The sequence below is a fragment of the Electrona antarctica genome (assembly GCF_951216825.1).
Source record: "Electrona antarctica genome assembly, chromosome: 6".
Classification (NCBI taxonomy): Eukaryota; Metazoa; Chordata; class Actinopteri; order Myctophiformes; family Myctophidae; genus Electrona; species Electrona antarctica.
The window spans coordinates 47,809,128-47,827,689 of NC_136811.1; the positions used below are offsets into that span (position 1 = coordinate 47,809,128).

The 18,562-nt window shown below is 46.3% G+C and overlaps 1 pseudogene across 1 annotated transcript; it reads left to right on the top strand.

Annotated features, from left to right (window-relative positions):
* The first annotated feature begins 1,033 nt into the window (after positions 1-1,033).
* Positions 1,034-17,417, top strand: LOC306925115 (protein O-mannose kinase-like; annotated as a pseudogene). The gene is made up of 4 exons (XR_013792522.1): positions 1,034-1,278; positions 9,635-9,704; positions 16,138-16,519; positions 16,594-17,417. The product of XR_013792522.1 is annotated as a protein O-mannose kinase-like (transcript).
* The last annotated feature ends 1,145 nt before the right edge of the window (positions 17,418-18,562 follow it).

Here is an 18,562-nt window from a genome sequence, read left to right on the forward strand (position 1 = left end):
TTACTATATGGATTAAGGGCATCTGCTAAATGCCTAAATTGTACATTGTTGATAAAATAATATTAAATATATACACACACAGCAAGGTGTGTATATATTTTGATTATTTTATCAACAATGTACAATTTACAATTTAGGTATTTAACAGATGCCCTTAATCCAGAACAATTTACAGTAAGCTAGAACAACAACTTGCTAATAATGAGCATTTTTCTTTTGTTTTCTCTTTCTTTCTCAAGGTTACAGAGCCTATAGGTTGAAGCTATATATTAAGTGACAGATCACATACTACTTCAACAGATTGACTCCTAACCGCTATTGCTAATGAATAACCGTACAGTCATGCTACTTGGACTGCTCATAAAAGAAGATTGATATATGAGGAAAATATACCAGCATCCCTCCAGAACCTGCACATCGACTAGCCAGTGAGCTTGGCCAGGACGGAATCCACAGTAAGGGAGGGCAAAAGTGCTGGACTGGATGGCATTCCCCCGATGGTCTTAAAGAACTGATCTCGACCTAACGTCATGCCTGTGCCTAAAGCTGGAGACCTCTCAAAAGCAAGACGACTACCGAGGCATCAGACTGACACGTACCACCACAAAGGGCCGTCCATCCATCTTCAACATCTTCTCCGTAGTCGGGTCGTGGGGGAAACCGCTCCACCAGAGAGCTCCAGACCTCCCTCTCCAAAGCAACATTGGTAACTTAATTCTGGGGGATCCCGAGGCGTTCCCGGAAGATTTTGGAGATATAATTCCTCCATCTCATCGTTGGGCTTCCTAGGGGTCCCTTTCCAGCGGGATGTTCGAGGACCTCCGATTGAGAGGAATCCTAACCAGATGTCCGAACCACCTAAGCTGGCTCCTTTCCAAGTGAAGAAGCAGCAACTCTACTCTGAGTACTCAAATTAACTTCTCACCCTAAGGGACTTGACAGCCACCTGTTTGAGAACTCATTTGGCCGCTTGTAACCACAACCTTATTCTTTCGGTCATGACCCAGGCTCTGATAAGTCATACTCCGCTAAGATGCTGCGTGTATCCACCCAAGCCCTGGTCTTCTCTGCAGCGGAATACTGCGTCCCAGTCTGGAGCAGAAGCCCTCATGCGAGAAAGGTCAACGTGGCAATTAACAACTCCCTCCGAATCATAACGGGATGCCTGAAGCCCACCTCTGTGTTCCTCTTGCCAGTCCTTGCGGGAATGGCGCCGGCCAGCCTCCGACGGGAGGCTGCCACCCTCGTCCTGGCCAGGAAAGCTCAGAAGCACGACTGGCACATCCTGCATAACACAACAACTCCAGCGCCTCCAAGCTGACTCAAGTCCCGCCACCTCTACAATAAGGCAGCACAAGAGATGCTCAACTCCACCTCTGAGGACATCTCCAGAGATGCATGGTTGGCAGCCACATGGAAGCAGGAGTGGTAGTCAGCCGGGCCCTCCTGCATGCATCGCTACATCTGGGAACCAGGAGATGGCGCCATAGGAGGAGAGGACCTACCTCGCCAGCAATGGACTACACTGAACCGCTTACGAACTGGGGTTGGGCGCTTCAATGCATCAATGCAGAAGTGGGGATTGGCGGACAGTGCGGCATGCAAGTGCGGTGACCCTGAGCAGACCACCGACCATATCAACACCTGCCCCTTATACAGACAACCCTCGGAAGCCAGCCTCTTTGACCTGGGACCAGAGATGTGGGCATGGCTCCACGACACAGTTGGACCTCTGACGTTACACGAAAGAAGTCATACCCAGCATGCACTTCAAGAGATGACCAACAATCTACATGAGCATGAAGAAAAGGTTGCTTTACAGATAAGCCAAGAAAAAACCAAGGCCATGACCGTCAGACAACACCAACACCTTCCACCACTCACCCTAGGCCAACACGACAGTACATTGACAACTTCACCTATCTTGGAAGTAACATCTCAAGTACAGGAGACGTGGAGAAAGACGTCAAAAGCTGCAGGAGTGTTCCAATGGCTCTGCAACATCTGGTCCTCCAAGCCAAGCTACGCCTCTACATGTCAGTGGTCATCCTAACAGCGACCTACGCTGTGAGACGTGGATGAAGACGGCCAGTGTCAACCAACAAGTTGGATGTCTTCCACCGACATTGCCTCAGATCCATCCTGAGGATCTCATGGAGAGAACACATCACCAACGAGGAGGTGATGAGAAGGGCAGGAGTAGCAGCACTGTCTGACATCGTCGCTGACAGGAGGAGGTGATGAGAAGGGCAGGAGTAGCAGCACTGTCTGACGTTGTAGCTGAAAAGGAGAAGGAGAATGGCTGGGCACGACGACTGCCAAGAGATAGACCGGCAAGTGTGGAAATGGACTGGATGCCAGAAGGTGGAAAGAGGAAGAGAGGGAGGCCAAAGAAGACATGGAGACAGACAGCCAAGGAAGACCTAAGCCAGATGGGTGTCAGCTGGCACGGAGCAAGAAGGGGCACCAGAGCCCGGAGCAAATGGAGGGGACTCGTCGCCCAATGTTCCAATAGGAACGGGAGGAACTAAGTCTTAAAGTAAGTCATGACCCACACTGCATGACCATAGGTGAGAGTAGGAACAAAGATTGCTCTATTTGTCACAACAGTACAGTATGGTTACTGCCCCTGCCGCTCCGATTCTCTGGCTAATCTAATTTTCCGTCCTGCCTCGTGAACAAGACCCAGAGGTACTTAAACTCATGCACCTTCCCTCATCATCATTCGAGGGCCCTCGATCTGCGACACAAGCTGCTTCCACTTGTCTCTGTTGCTCATTGCCACACCAAGTTCATTCGGTCAGTCCTGTGTCCCTACTCACAATATCTGGAGATGTGAGGTCTTGTTCCTCTTGATGGGCAGGGTAGTCTCCACAGAAGAATATCCAAAATGACCTGGTCTTTTCCTCTGGCAGTGTCCAGAAAAACAGAGTCTTCTTTGTGCTACAACAACTGAGATGGGAGGAATGATGCCTCCATAAATCTGAGCTTTATTGGGATGGTCCTTTCATGAGAGACACATTTTCTGTCAAGATCCCAAAACTCCTTATTCATTGTCCATTGTTGTTTTGGCACCATAAAGGATACTTTCCACACAGGCTTTGTACAGGTTGAGCTTGGTAGCTCTTGAGATGTCTGACTGCCATATACGATGTAGCTTATTACAAGCACCCTAGGCCTGTCAAGTCCTTTCTGCTACTGACTACATATGATTCAATATATTTGAATGAAGAAATGAAAAAAACATTTGAAGCTCCCAAAATATCTTTACTGGTAGATAACGTTTCGGGCCGCAGCCCTTCCTCAGACCTTCCAATATATTTGAATACCTCTGTTTCTTTGATCGCCCAAACATCCACTCCATAGACCGCTGTGACATCAGTGTCTTCATTTAGAAGCAGGCATTCTGTCTTTTCGGCAATAGGCCAACTTTCTAGTGATAACAGCCCTTGAGCAGAGAATATGTGTTCAGCAATCAGTGCGATGTCGTCCACATAGTCAAGATCGGTCGACCACTTCTGACTTTGCCTATTGTGAGACCTTTGGAGGAGATGGTATCTATCGCTTGCCTGGGGACATAGTCAGCGACAATGACACAGAAAAGGAACAGTGTGTCACCCTGAAGGATGCCTGTGGTTGTCTGGAATTATTTTGTTGGTCCCTCAATGCTCTGCACAAAGCAGACGGGGTTCTCATACTTCACTGCTATTGCCTTCACCATTTCTTCTGGTATTCCATTGTTGAGCAGCACTTAACCTACTTGGACTGCACAATCCATCGGTTCCCTGCTGTGAACCCTGGCCTCAGATGTGAAGATGCTGATCCTCACCTAAAGCCGCCGTACACGTCAGCCAAACCGGTCCAGTGAGAGCTGAAGGTCTTGGACTGATGGTGACATCAGGACCACATCATCTGCCAAAAGAGCAGGATCTTTGCTTCACTCTAACTCCAAGGAGGTCGAGACGACACCCCCAGTTGTCCTGACAGACCTGGACTATGCAGACGTCATCAGCCTGCACTCCGACAACATGAACAAGCTCAACAACTCCTGAAGAGTAGTTAGTGTTGGCCTTAAAAGACAGAGCCATGAGCCCAGGACTAACTGGGCTCATGGGTTAACTTGGCCAAGCAAGATCTCGAGGGGAAGGCACTTGCATGGACGGTCCTTAACAGTTTTACTGCTCCTAGCGGAACGTTCCGTCATAAGGAATCCAACCAGCAACTGCTTCTGGCGTAATGTTCCGTCTGATAAGCTTTATTATTGATATCAAAACTGATTGATTTTTTTTTATTATTATTTTGGCTTGGCCTTTCCTTCTTTAGCGATCCTAGACCGGATTGCGTAACCACGCTGCCGTCCACCTCCCATTATACCGGCTGACTAAAAAGCTGAATAACTCAATCTATGGAGCTCTCCATGGTTTGGATAAAATGCGCAATGTTTGGAGGTCTTTGCTGATTATCCGGTGGTTTAGATGGAAACATTGGTGCTTTCTAGAGCAAGGATGGCTTCATTTTAGCTCGCTAGCAGTGATGCTATTTATTTAGCATTAAAGATGGATGCTACAGACAGGATGTCAATCCAGTTTGTGCTGCATTGAAATAGGCTCGGCAGTCTGCGGTTGGCTCTGCGTCCAGCAGGAGGCAGTATATGGGTTAATGGCATGACCGGTGTATGGAACTCCAACCTCCCCATCAAATCAAACTGCTTCTTCTATGCAACGGTAGTCTGTTATGGACCCTGAAGCCAACCCTGCAGAGGTCTCTAGACGGGTGATCCACCAGAATGTTGCGTGCAGTACTTAACATCAGCAAGAATGTACATGTTACCAACAAGATCCTGTATGAGGGAATACCACCTGTATGAGGGAATACCACGGGTGAGCCAGAAAGTAGCAGCAAGGAGAATGAGACTAGCGGGACACTGCCAAAGACAACCTCAAGTGCTGTTGGAACCAACACACGGACATCAATCACGAGGACATCCCACACTAATATACGTGGATGTACTCAAGAATGATGCAGGAGTGCAGAGTACCAACGAACTGACCAAATCTATGGAGAACCGGGATGACTGGAAGCCATGATTGAGCGTTCGTCTGGCTCCAGCAGATGGATATGGCACTGTCTTTTAAGCAACACCCACAAAGGAATTGAAGGTGATGGTGTCATCAAGGGTCTCTCTAATCTGACGTCTCGCTGGTACATCCTGGAATGCCTCTGTAAAGGTCCTACAAATCTACCTAAACCCTGGTCTTCGCTGCAGCCAAATACTGAAACTGGGAGGTCGGGGTTTGATCCCCGGGCCGGGTCATACCAAAGATTGTAGAAATGGGACCCAATGCCTCCCTGCTTGGCACTCAAAGGGTTGGATTGGGGGGTCAAATCAACTAATCCAATGATTCCCGAACACGGCACAGCTACAGCTCACCGCTCCTTGGCTGCGGCTCACCTCTCAAAGAGATTGCTCAAATGGCTTTGGCTGGTAAGGGCCGAAGTCTGTTGTAGGCGATTTGTGCCTCCTGCAGCTACAGCTCATTGTTATACCATGTTGTTGCTCTCTCCAACTTTGTCTAACAAACTGCTGATCCCTGGTAAGTTGAGCAAGGACCCCAGTACAGGCACCCGCCTGATGAAACCGACAGCCACTGGGAAGAATCCCCCTAAATGAGAGGAAGAACCCATAGATTTCCAGGACCACTCCAATGATGGGACAGCAGACTTTGACTTTGAACAAGAGATGCTCCGATCCTTCCCTGAGGACCTGTGTCTACAAAGGCATGGATGTAGTCCTCCTGGAAGCAGGAGTGGGATGGTGCTGGGCCCACAGGTTGTCACCGCAACATCTGGGACCCAGGAGAAAGCATCACAGGAGGGAGATCTGCCACAACGACAACTGACCTTGCTGAACACAGCACGGTGGCACGGTATCGAGTTGGACATCCGATGAAGATACATGAAAGAAGACGCCCAAGTCTCACTCATGTTGTAATATATATTTGGAACAGAAGTAATGTTTGTTTGCTAATAATTGTTGTGACCGTACCCGTCAGTCCTTCAGTGACTCCATATATGGCCGTTAGTGCGTCACGCCTCGTGACACGTCACACCACCATATATGGTCGTCAGTCCATAATGCCTTGTGACACTCTCCATATATGGCCGTCTCCATAATATGAAGATCACGACACTGACCTCATCAAACCCTGCATAGCCATATATGGAGAAGACTGGATCATCACCTATATCTGCATATATGGAGCCGCTAGCAACTCTACATCTGACCTCAAACCCTTATATCTCCATATATGGAGCTGACCTCTTCTGACATCCATATGTTTATCCCACCCATCCTTCCTCTTTGATGTCTCCCTTTTGACTGATACCTGTCCATTCAAACTCTAGACGGTCCCGCCCCAAAGTTATCAGTGCAGCCGCGCCCGGCAGCCGGCGAAAACTAGAGTTCTCAACAGGCCAGAAAATTAAGGCCAGGCCTCTACTGAGAAATTCACAGAACGGCTTCCGCCCAGAACGAACAGTCGGGCAGATACCGGCACTGAGGAGGATATTGGAAGGGGTAAGGGAGCGCAACCTGTCAGCGGTGTCATTGACTTCCAAAAGGCTTTCGATACCATCCACCGGGGGAAACTCATGAGTATTCTATGTGCCTACGGAGATCCAGAAAAGTTGGTCCAGATGATAGAGTCAAGCTACAGCCAGACTCGAGCCAAGGTCCAAACCTGTGACGGTGACACCATGCAGGCGTCCTACAGGGTGACACTCTTGCCCCCTTCCTGTTCGTTGTAGTGATGGCTCATGCACTGAGACTTGCAATCAATGGCAGAGAGGAGGCACTGGGGTTCACTCTGGTCCTGAGGAAGTCAAGGCGAGTACACCCCATCATGGTCACTGACCTCGACTATGCAAACGACATCTCCCTAATCTCAGATACAGTCAAGAAAGGAAGGGCAGTAGAAAAGGTGTGCTGGAAGATCGGACTCAAGCTCAATGCCAAGAAAACAAAGGTAATGACAGTCAACACCGAGGACAAAACCATTGCCACTGCAGATGGGACGGTGCTCGAGCGAGTACCTCGGGGCCTGGACTTCCTCAACTGAAAAGCTTTGCACGGGATGAGGAGAGTGTGGAAATCAGATATGGGAGAAGACCTTAAGAGGCGGCTGTTCATAGCTACTGTGGAGTCAGTACTGCTGTATGGGGCCGAGACATGGATCCTTACAATACAACAGGAAAAAGCCCTGGATGGAGTCTACACAAGAATGCAGGTGTCACATGGACGGACTGCATCAGAAATGTGGACCTCCTATGGGGACCTACCACGGGTCACGGACAAAGTCGGAGAGGGCAGGATGAGGCTGGCAGGACACTGCGTCAGGCACCCAGATCTTGAGGCAAGTAAATTTACCCTATGGGAGCCAACCCAGGGCAAAGCCAGGAGGGGAAAGAAACACCTATGTAGACGTGCTGCGGTGCGACAGCTTGGCTGACAACACTGAAGAGCTCAAGAACCTGATGTTGGATAGGAAATTGTGGAGGGCAGCGATCCAGGAATCCCGAGTTGGTGTTTGCTAGACCTCACTTTCGCATCAACTAATGTTGATCAGACCTCATCAAACCCTGTACACTCGACTGCTGCATATATGGCCAGACCTCATCAAACCCTGTACACTCGACACTGCCCCCGCTGCCACCCATAGATCTCCATATATGGAGCCGACCTGTTCTGACATTCCATATGTTGATCTGACCTCATCAAACCCTGTACACTCAAGACATGCTCCATATATGGCCAGTACAGAATTCATTCCATATGTTGATCTGACCCCCCCATGCCAAAGCACCAGTGCTCGCCCAGCAGTCTGCCGTGGCGAGGTCGCTTCTAGCCCTCAGGGCGACTTACTGCATTATGCTTCATGTTGACTGTAATACTCAATTTACTGTCTTTCAGATCAATCACTTATTTATAAGCTCAAACATACCCCCAACTCTATTCCCAAACCTTTTACTAATTACTTTCAAGCATATTCTTAAATACACAAACACAACACTAGACAGGGTACTCATCTTCAAACTCTCCTTTATCGTACCAGTCATAGTCAGTTTTCAAATACAGATACTACACTATACAACACATACTCTACTGTCTTCTCTTCATTTATAGAACAACAAATTGAAGTTTGCTCTGATTAATCAGATCATTTAAATGATTCTTATTCTAATTATTATCTTTATAGAAGCCGATGTGGCAACTATGTTGACAATACTGTCTCGATAATCATGACATACTGTAGATAATCAAGTGTCTTTTCAATCATGTTCTAGTCCTTTTCTTTATACTATGCAATCATGTTATCTGGAAATAATTTGTATGTTGCTTTCAAATAATTTTTTTTAAATGCTTTGTTAAATGCTTTGTTGTACACATGTATACACCCTTTGGGCTTCTTGCCTCCTTTTTCACTTTTTCCTTTCGTATTGTTTTTATACTGTGCAAAATCAAATATTATTTATGTATATTTATTTGTATGTATACCCAGTGTGTTATGAGCTGTGTTCTGCTCAGTGAAGTATACGTATACAGTGTGTTGTGAGCTGTGTTCTGCTCCCCCACCTCAACAGTGAAGTATACGTATACAGTGTGTTGTGGGCTGTGTTCTGCTCCCCCACCTCAACAGTGAAGTATACGTATACAGTGTGTTGTGGGCTGTGTTCTGCTCCCCCACCTCAACAGTGTAGTATGTATGTATACAGTGTGTTGTGAGCTGTGTTCTGCTCCCCCACCTCAACAGTGAAGTATGTATGTATACAGTGTGTTGTGAGCTCTGTTCTACTCCCCCCCCCCCCCCCCCCCTCAACAGTGAAGTAAACGGGGAACTGGACGTGTTCATAAACAACCACCTGGCGTTCCAGAAAGCCCCCAAAGATACCTGGATAAGTCACTGTCTTTTAAGCAACACTCACAGAGTGCTCACGGAGAGGCGAAAGTGTCATCAAAGGTCTTGACATCTCGCTGGTACGTCCTGGGATGCCTCTGCCAAGTGTGGTGACTGATACACTCGAGAAGGTGCCAAACCAGGCAGAAATATTGCAGAAATTTGAATTGCACAAAGTCAACTTTTTCAGGGTAATGAGGTTCAACAGTAAGCGATATAAAGCATGGGCCAACTTTAAGTTCATTTCAGGGTAAAAGGATAACACTGTTGTCGTCTTCAGGGGAATGTACTCGGGTAGGTATTTCACTCCTTTTCCATATTCCACTTTATTTGTGGATTTCTGCACATCACAGGTACGTAATTCAACTCGAATCATCACCGGTTGGTTCAGGTTAACTGAACAAGGTCCCACAGATAAGTACGATTTAACTTTCTCTCTCGGGTTTCAGATAAGGCAGTTCAACTCAGATACCGGTAAGTATATATATAATCCAACAGTCTATGAAGGTAAATAGGATAGGATTTATCTCCGGTAAGTATTTCCACTAAGCCTGTTGAGTAGAGTATTGTTTTACTCCTTTCTGTAGACTGTGTACTCAGGTAGGTTTTTTCCACTCTGTTTCCATATCCCGTATATTACTCTTTTATACTGCTTGCCACACCTGGGCGGTTCCACACAGGTGCGGCGTGATCAAGCTGATGCAGGAGATGGACAGGTGTGTATCTTCCTTCTATGACGCGGCCCAGGCTGTGACGCGGTTTTCTTCTTTCTGTGTCTTATCTGCTCTCTGGGAAGACCCATGAATTAGTAGGGTCTGTCTGGCAGGCACCTACTAGACATGCTCGAGCAGACTGCCGTTCACCTGGTCCCCTTTTTATAGACCACCACCGGAGGGCCGTGGCTGCACGGCATCGAGCTAGACATCCCATGATGATGACGATACACTGAAGAAGACGTCTAAGTCTCACTCTCATTTTGTAAAGTGTATTTGTAATATGCGTTTCATGTTGATTGTAATGTTATAATGTGTTCTGTATATTATGCTTCATGTTGACTGTAATATTATAATGTGTTCTGCCCCCCCCCCCCCCAATCCCCCTCAACCCCTCCCCTCCCCCTGTTGGGGCGGGGGGGGGTTTGTCCCCACTCTCGGCCTGCACCTTGTCGTGGTGAGTGGGCTTTAAACCAAGACAGGCCATTTTTACCCATTTACACATTTGCTGCCACAGTGAATGAATACATTTGACTGAGGGACTGCCATCGGATTTTTTTTCTTTTTTTTTTGTCCATGTCATATGAAAGCAGGGAATCATAGCTTCAAATTGACATTGGTTATTCAGTTTGACCCACCAGTTTTGGAGATGTGGCTTATAGAGTAATGTCTTGCAGAGAAACGGCGAGTTGAGAAAACAGGCTTGAAAGGTTCACTTCTGTGGTCTCTAAGGGTGCACTCACACGGTTCATGCAATTCTCTGTGCTCGTTGGGTGTTGTGTCATGGCCGCCCAGCGGCCTAATGCATTTCCAATGGAGGTCACATGGTTTGACCCAACATTGTGTTGTGTGAGGGGGAGGGGCGGACGACTGCGCCCCTCCCCCTCACACAACACAATGTTGGGTCAAACCATGTGACCTCCATTGGAAATGCATTGGGCCGCTGGGCGGCCATGACACAACACCCAACGAGCACAGAGAATTGCATGAACCGTGTGAGTGCACCCTAAGATTACACCTAGCTACATGTTTAAGCATTTATTTACATGTCGATTTCAGCTCTGACATTTATTTCAGACATGCTCTAGTATGTGAAGAGTCTGGCTGTGCTATTAACACATCATAAGTTCAATAAATTAAAAAAACTAATTATAAAAATAACAAAACACCCAAAGTGACCAGCACCAAGTGAAAAGTAAAAGACAAATATAGCTGCAAGCAGCGATAAGGCGGGACCAAGAAAGAAGACAATACGGAATAAGAACAATATGCACAAATAAGACTGACAAGCTGAGTTGTCAGTACCCGGATTTGAACACACAACCTTGTGGTCTGAAGGTGAGAGCTCTACTGACTGAGCTATCTGGACACAGTCAGTTGTAATTGTAAACAGAACATGACCCTCTACTATTGCATTCAATTCAGTGCTATAGCGCCACCCTTTGGCCAATTGGAGTAAGACAGCTTTCAGTACTATTTGGCATGTAAAATATACTGTAAAATATCATAAGCATATGATGCTGCATGTATGTATTAGGGGCAGAAGGATCTCCAGCTCCTGATGTAGTGTTGCAGCTGCTGCAGTCGCAAATGCAAGCTCCCAGGATGCACGTGCTTGACATGGCTTGAAATGCACATCAATGTGCAAATTACAAACATGCAATAACCAACCCCAAGAAGAGGACCTGATTATCACAGAAGCAGCCTTGACTGACTCGGAAATAAAGGACTGAATTTACCAGTGCTCCCACAGGCCAGTGCCCGTGGGAGCCTGGGCAGAGGACTTTTGTGGCGGTTCTGGACAACCGTGGGTCTGACTGACTCGACACCGGGCACTGGACTTATATTGTAAGGACCTCTTTAAAAACAACATTGCTGATAAACTGGCACTTCTTGTTTGTCTCTTCATCTCGAGCAAGAATGCCTGTTTGATTTGCTAACCCTACTGGCCGCCACATAGAACTGGCCATGGCTGAAGAAGTCCCTCATGCAGAAGACCCCAACACGGTGTAATGTCTGGCCCTGAGACTTATTGACAGTCATGCCGAAGCAGGGTTTCACTGGAAACTGTTGGCGGGGCAGAGTGAATGGATATATGATGTCGGTTGGACACAGGGTGATGCGTGGACTGAGTGTGCATCCCGCATTGACACCAATCACAGATCTTGCAGCTATAGGCGTGCATCTCGTGCTTTGTCTGACTCAGCTCTCCGTGCACGTTGTTGTGCATCACGCATCCAGTTGCGGTAGGCTCGGGTACCTTTCGGCATATTGGCATGTAAAAAAGGTGATCTGTAACTGCCATCTATTAGCCAATGTATCATTCTGTTGAGCTGGTCAAGTCATGGTGATGTCAGCGGTATCACCTTTTATGCCCATCTTTGTCAGGCATGCCCAAATATGGGGTCTATGCAGATGTCAGAAGTCGGTGGGACGAACCCGTATTTAGGCATGCCCAAATAGAGAGTTGCAGAGGCAGAGGCCTTGTGATGTCAGCTGTGGCCCAGGCAGAGGCCTTTTGTGGCGGTTCTGGACAACCATGGGTCCGACCAACTCGACACCGGGCACTGCAAACTTTAAGAACGACTGACATAGAAACATAGGCTTTTCAGAAAACTGTCAGGATTTAGAAGACATTTGCAGAAACGTCTTCAGGTCTAAATGGGTTAAGAGCGTACCGGACCGCATCTCCATGATATGATCTACTGCACCACGGATATGTCAACATGAAGTCGAAATGAGTCATAGTTCTCTCTTTTTGTATCTTTTTGTCATCAGTTTCCTCCTTAAGTGAAAGAAAAGTAGTGTCAAAATATCTTTTGTATATTCGGTTTCAAAACAGGCCGTATGCGGGTATAGTAGCTTTTCGTGCTTGGGCCCTTTACTTTAGAATCATATGATAGACTGACTGATCAGCTGGTTATGTTCTTTCACCACTTTATTATGTGTATATGTAACAATACATAACATTATATGAGAAAGTATTTGAGTAAATGTACTTAGTTACTTTCCACCACTGGGTTAACGGCAGGAGGATGCGTTAACAAAACGTCAACAAAGAGAGAAGTATATGACCAAGCTGTCCGTCTGATGACAAAAAAGATTACGAAAGAAAGGAGAGAGACAGAAGACACAGAAGTGGTCAATGTTATCCTCAACTTCATATTGACATCTGTTGTCCAGATCATATCTCACACCAGGGCTGCAGGGCTGAATCATTCAGGCCGCGGTAGTCAAGTCATACACCCAGCATTTCATATTCTGCATTTTAAGTGTTGCAACACTTATACATACACGTGTGGGGATTGAAAAACCATAAAACCTGGGTGATCTACTGTATGCTATCAAATTGTATGTTTATTCACGCAGCATAGTACTGTACAGAATGAATGAATGATACATTATCTGGCTGATTTTAGTTTCTACCCTTCTAAGGACTAGCTGAGACCCCAACTTTTAGAACCAATGGTGTAGTGACGGGCGGGAACCCCTTTTGGTGTTTTAAGAATTATGTTATACTTTAGCTATTGAAAAATAGCAGATCTACAAGCTCATAGTGCGGCACCGAGTGCCGCGCTACGAGCTTGTAGGTCTGCTATTTTTGAAAAATCGAGAAAATGTGGTGCAAATCTTTGAATATATATTCTGTCAGAGCGATCGTTTTTAACTCAATCTTTGCTTCATGGGGGATCCCTGGAACAACATATTTTCAGATGGGGGTCGGCGGCCAATTACATATATTTTTGGGGTCCTTGACATGAAAAACTTTAAGAACGACTGACATAGAAACATAGGCTTTTCAGAAAACTGTCAGGATTTAGAAGACATTTGCAGAAACGTCTTCAGGTCTAAATGGGTTAAGAGCGTACCGGACCGCATCTCCATGATATGATCTACTGCACCACGGATATGTCAACATGAAGTCGAAATGAGTCATAGTTCTCTCTTTTTGTATCTTTTTGTCATCAGTTTCCTCCTTTAAGTGAAAGAAAAGTAGTGTCAAAATATCTTTTGTATATTCGGTTTCAAAACAGGCCGTATGCGGGTATAGTAGCTTTTCGTGCTGGGGCCCTTTACTTTAGAATCATATGATAGACTGACTGATCAGCTGGTTATGTTCTTTCACCACTTTATTATGTGTATATGTAACAATACATAACATTATATGAGAGCCGCTATAATTAAGATTTCCAGGGTGAATGCCTCTGACTTAATTGGCCTAATTTTCTTCAGTGCCACCCTGCTCTTTGGGCCCTGCAGGGCTTGTGCCCAGAATTTCCCATTCAGGAATCCAGCTCTGACGCATCCCCAAAGCTAGTTAGTGCAACCAGTCTATTGTAATTGTAACACTTTATTAGTGTGGTTGCCTATGGGCAACCATACTATTGTTCCCCTTACCTTTTCTTTTCATTCATTAGTGTGGGCAACCAGACTATTGTAATGTAACACTTTATTTATTATTAGTGTGATTGCCAGACTATTGTAATTGTAACACTTTATTTTTACTGGAGTAAGACTTTTTTTGAAACGCTACTCCCACAGTTTTGACTGTAGGCACTTGAGCCATGTCAAATCGACGACTTCATCGGGAATGGTGTGCTTGCTCATTGCTAAGAGAAATGTTGTATAGTTGAATTATTGATATTAATTAATTAGTGAATTAATTTTCCCCATTCACTTAACATGGGAAGATCTAAAAGTCAACTCAAGTATTTTTTAGTTGGACTATGTAAGCGACTGCGGCAACCACACTTTGCAATTTTTTAAAATTGCGACCTTTCTAGTTCTGACTGCAATGGGAAGTTCATTCCATAGTTTAGATTGGGAGTGAGTCTGTAGTTCTGACTGCAATGGGAAGTTAATTCCATAGTTTATAGATTGGGAGTGAGTCTGTAGTTCTGACTGCAATGGGAAGTTCATTCCATAGTTTAGATTGGGAGTGAGTCTGTAGTTCTGACTGCAATGGGAAGATTATTCCATAGTTTAGATTGGGAGTGAGTCTGTAGTTCTGACTGTAATGGGAAGTTCATTCCATAGTTTAGATTGGGAGTGAGTCTGTAGTTCTGACTGCAATGGGAAGTTCATTCCATAGTTTAGATTGGGAGTGAGTCTGTAGTTCTGACTGCAATGGGAAGTTCATTCCATAGTTTAGATTGGGAGTGAGTCTGCAGTTCTGACTGTAATGGGAAGTTCATTCCATAGTTTTGGAGCCAGAAGAGTCTGGGCCGCGTGGAGCGTTGTCCCATCATTACTGCTGTGAATAACCCTGTAAACAGTTCATATAGATTCATTACTGCTGTGAATAACCCTGTAAACAGTTCATATAGATTCATTACTGCTGTGAATAACCCTGTAAACAGTTCATATAGATTCATTACTGCTGTGAATAACCCTGTAAACAGTTCATATAGATTCATTACTGCTGTGAATAATCCTGTAAACAGTTCATATAGATTCATTACTGCTGTGAATAACCCTGTAAACAGTTCATATAGATTCATTACTGCTGTGAATAATCCTGTAAACAGTTCATATAGATTCATTACTGCTGTGAATAACCCTGTAAACAGTTCATATAGATTCATTACTGCTGTGAATAACCCTGTAAACAGTTCATATAGATTCATTACTGCTGTGAATAACCCTGTAAACAGTTCATATAGATTCATTACTGCTGTGAATAACCCTGTAAACAGTTCATATAGATTAATTACTGCTGTGAATAACCCTGTAAACAGTTCATATAGATTCATTACGGCTGTGAATAATCCTGTAAACAGTTCATATAGATTCATTACTGCTGTGAATAACCCTGTAAACAGTTCATATAGATTCATTACTGCTGTGAATAACCCTGTAAACAGTTCATATAGATTCATTACTGCTGTGAATAACCCTGTAAACAGTTCATATAGATTCATTACTGCTGTGAATAACCCTGTAAACAGTTCATATAGATTCATTACTGCTGTGAATAACCCTGTAAACAGTTCATATAGATTCATTACTGCTGTGGTTGGGTTCCCACCCTGTATCTCCCTGGGGTTGGGTTCCCACCCTGTATCTCCCTGGGGTTGGGTTCCCACCCTGTATCTCCCTGGGGTTGGGTTCCCACCCTGTACACCCAACCTGTATCTCCCTGGGGTTGGGTTCCCACCCTGTATCTCCCTGGGGTTTGGTTCCCACCCTGTATCTCCCTGGGGTTGGGTTCCCACCCTGTATCTCCCTGGGGTTGGGTTCCCACCCTGTATCTCCCTGGGGTTGGGTTCCCACCCTGTATCTCCCTGGGGTTGGCGTGTATTTGTGCACCCCCAGGTATGCACGGTCTCACTTTTAGGGGATTGTTTAAATCCCCATGTTTTATATGTATTTTATTCTTCTGTGATATGGATCTCCCTGCGTCTGAAACAAAGCATTGATTGATTGATTGATTGATTGATTGATAATCGCCAACATCCCTCCCCCGACAGGTGAACGACCTGGACGCCCTCCCCGAGGTGGACGCGTCGCGGGGCCTGCTGGCTAAATGCGGCCACTGGGAGCTCAGTGGGGACTTTGTGGCGCCCGAGCAGCTGTGGTCGTTTGGCAGCGGCGGCGAGGTTGAAGAGGGGGGCGTGGCCTTCGTGGACGAGCTGATGCCGGGCTACGACGAGAAGACGGACGTGTGGAAGATCCCGGCGGTGACGCGCCACCTGCTGGGCAGCGTTGGCGGTGGCGACGTGGCGCACTTCCACCTGTTCCAGGTGCACTCGGACCTCGCACCTCGCGGCCCGCTGCCCGCGAGGTGCTGCGCGTCTACAGGCTGGTCTACGACAGCATGCTGCATGACAGCAGCAGCCCCAGAGACATGCTGTAGTTAGCATGTTAGCACGTTAGCTACGGTCCCCACACAGACAGCAGCAGCCCCAGAGACATGCTGTAGTTAGCACGTTAGCACGTTAGCTACGGTCCCCACACAGACAGCAGCAGCCCCAGAGACATGCTGTAGTTAGCACGTTAGCTACGGTCCCCACACAGACAGCAGCAGCCCCAGAGACATGCTGTAGTTAGCACGTTAGCTACGGTCCCCACACAGACAGCAGCAGCCCCAGAGACATGCTGTAGTTAGCACGTTATCACGTTAGCTATGGTCCCCACACAGACCGCAGCAGCCCCCGAGACATGCTGTAGTTAGCATGTTAGCACGTTAGCTACGGTCCCCATACAGACAGCAGCAGCCCCAGAGACATGCTGTAGTTAGCACGTTAGCCCCAGAGACATGCTGTAGTTAGTACGTTAGCATCGTCCCCCAACAGTGGGTTAGAAGAACCCATTTGTGGAGTCGCGGAATTCTTTGTATGGGTCCCTTGACTTTTACCATGTGTCGCCCCCTCATCACCCTGTTTAATTTCAAGGACCCCCCCCCCCACCCACCGGGCTCATACCACGCCCCCCGGGGCTCATACCACCCCCTGCTCCATATGGCTCTGTCAATGGACATGTTTTATTTTCTACTTTTACACTGACACCGTTCTTTTAAGGGGAGGAAAAAAATAAAATAAAAAAATAATAATATATATATATATATATATGTTTTGTCAACATAAATGAGGTATTTGTCCCTGTTGTGAGGCTGTGAGTTGACACTATGAGAAGAAATATATATTTTTTCAGTCGTTCTAAAATGGACGACACCTTAGAGTCACTATTTTGACGGTCACACCGTGACCGATATGTTGTCCATGTGGATAAATGTCACGTTCCATGTGGATACATGTCAAATAAAAGACTACGTGAAAAGAGTATACATAATTATAGCATATTTTTGTTCATATACCTAAATAATCTATTTTAACTAGGGATGGAAATTATTGATTAAGTCATTAATTAATAATACAACTTTATTTGTATAGCACCTTTCATGACATGAAATGCAGCTCAAAGTGCTTTACAGAGCAATGGAGAAATAAATAAAAGAAAAGCAAGGCATAAAACATTAAAATAATATCAGTAATTCAATACAGTGAGGACATACTTACTTACGCCTATAGCCCAACTTTGGGCATAGGCCACGAACAAGAGCTCTCCAGACATCCCGGTCCTGGGCCATGTTCTCCAGCTGTCCCCAACTCCCCATGTGTGGCCAGATCTCTTCCTTCTCCATCCAGGTCACTGCGCCAGGTGTTTCCTTCTCCCTTGTGGGTTCCAGAACGGCGTATCTTGTGATGCTAGATGCAGGCTTGCGAAGAGTGTGTCCGATCCATGGCCAGCTATCAGCACCTGGTCCTCCAGGTTGGGGGTGGGGCTAACAACCTCACCCCGTCAAAAGAACGTTGTTACAGAAACACAGTGAGGACATGAATAACAAAGAGCAGTGGGAGTTTGTTCCACGCCGTCGGCCCCTAGAAGCAGAAAGCTGCTTCACTGTGTTTTACAGTTTGTTCAATGCCGTTGACCCCTAGAAGCAGAAAGCTGCTTCACTGTGTTTTATAGTTTGTTCCACGCCGTCGGCCCCTAGAAGCAGAAAGCTGCTTCACTGTGTTTTATAGTTTGTTCCACGCCGTCGGCCCCTAGAAGCAGAAAGCTGCTTCACTGTGTTTTATAGTTTGTTCCATGCCGTCGGCCCCTAGAAGCAGAAAGCTGCTTCACTGTGTTTTATAGTTTGTTCCACGCCGTCGGCCCCTAGAAGCAGAAAGCTGCTTCACTGTGTTTTATAGTTTGTTCCACGCCGTCGGCCCCTAGAAGCAGAAAGCTGCTTCACTGTGTTTTATAGTTTGTTCCACGCCGTCGGCCCCTAGAAGCAGAAAGCTGCTTCACTGTGTTTTATAGTTTGTTCCATGCCGTCGGCCCCTAGAAGCAGAAAGCTGCTTCACTGTGTTTTATAGTTTGTTCCACGCCGTCGGCCCCTAGAAGCAG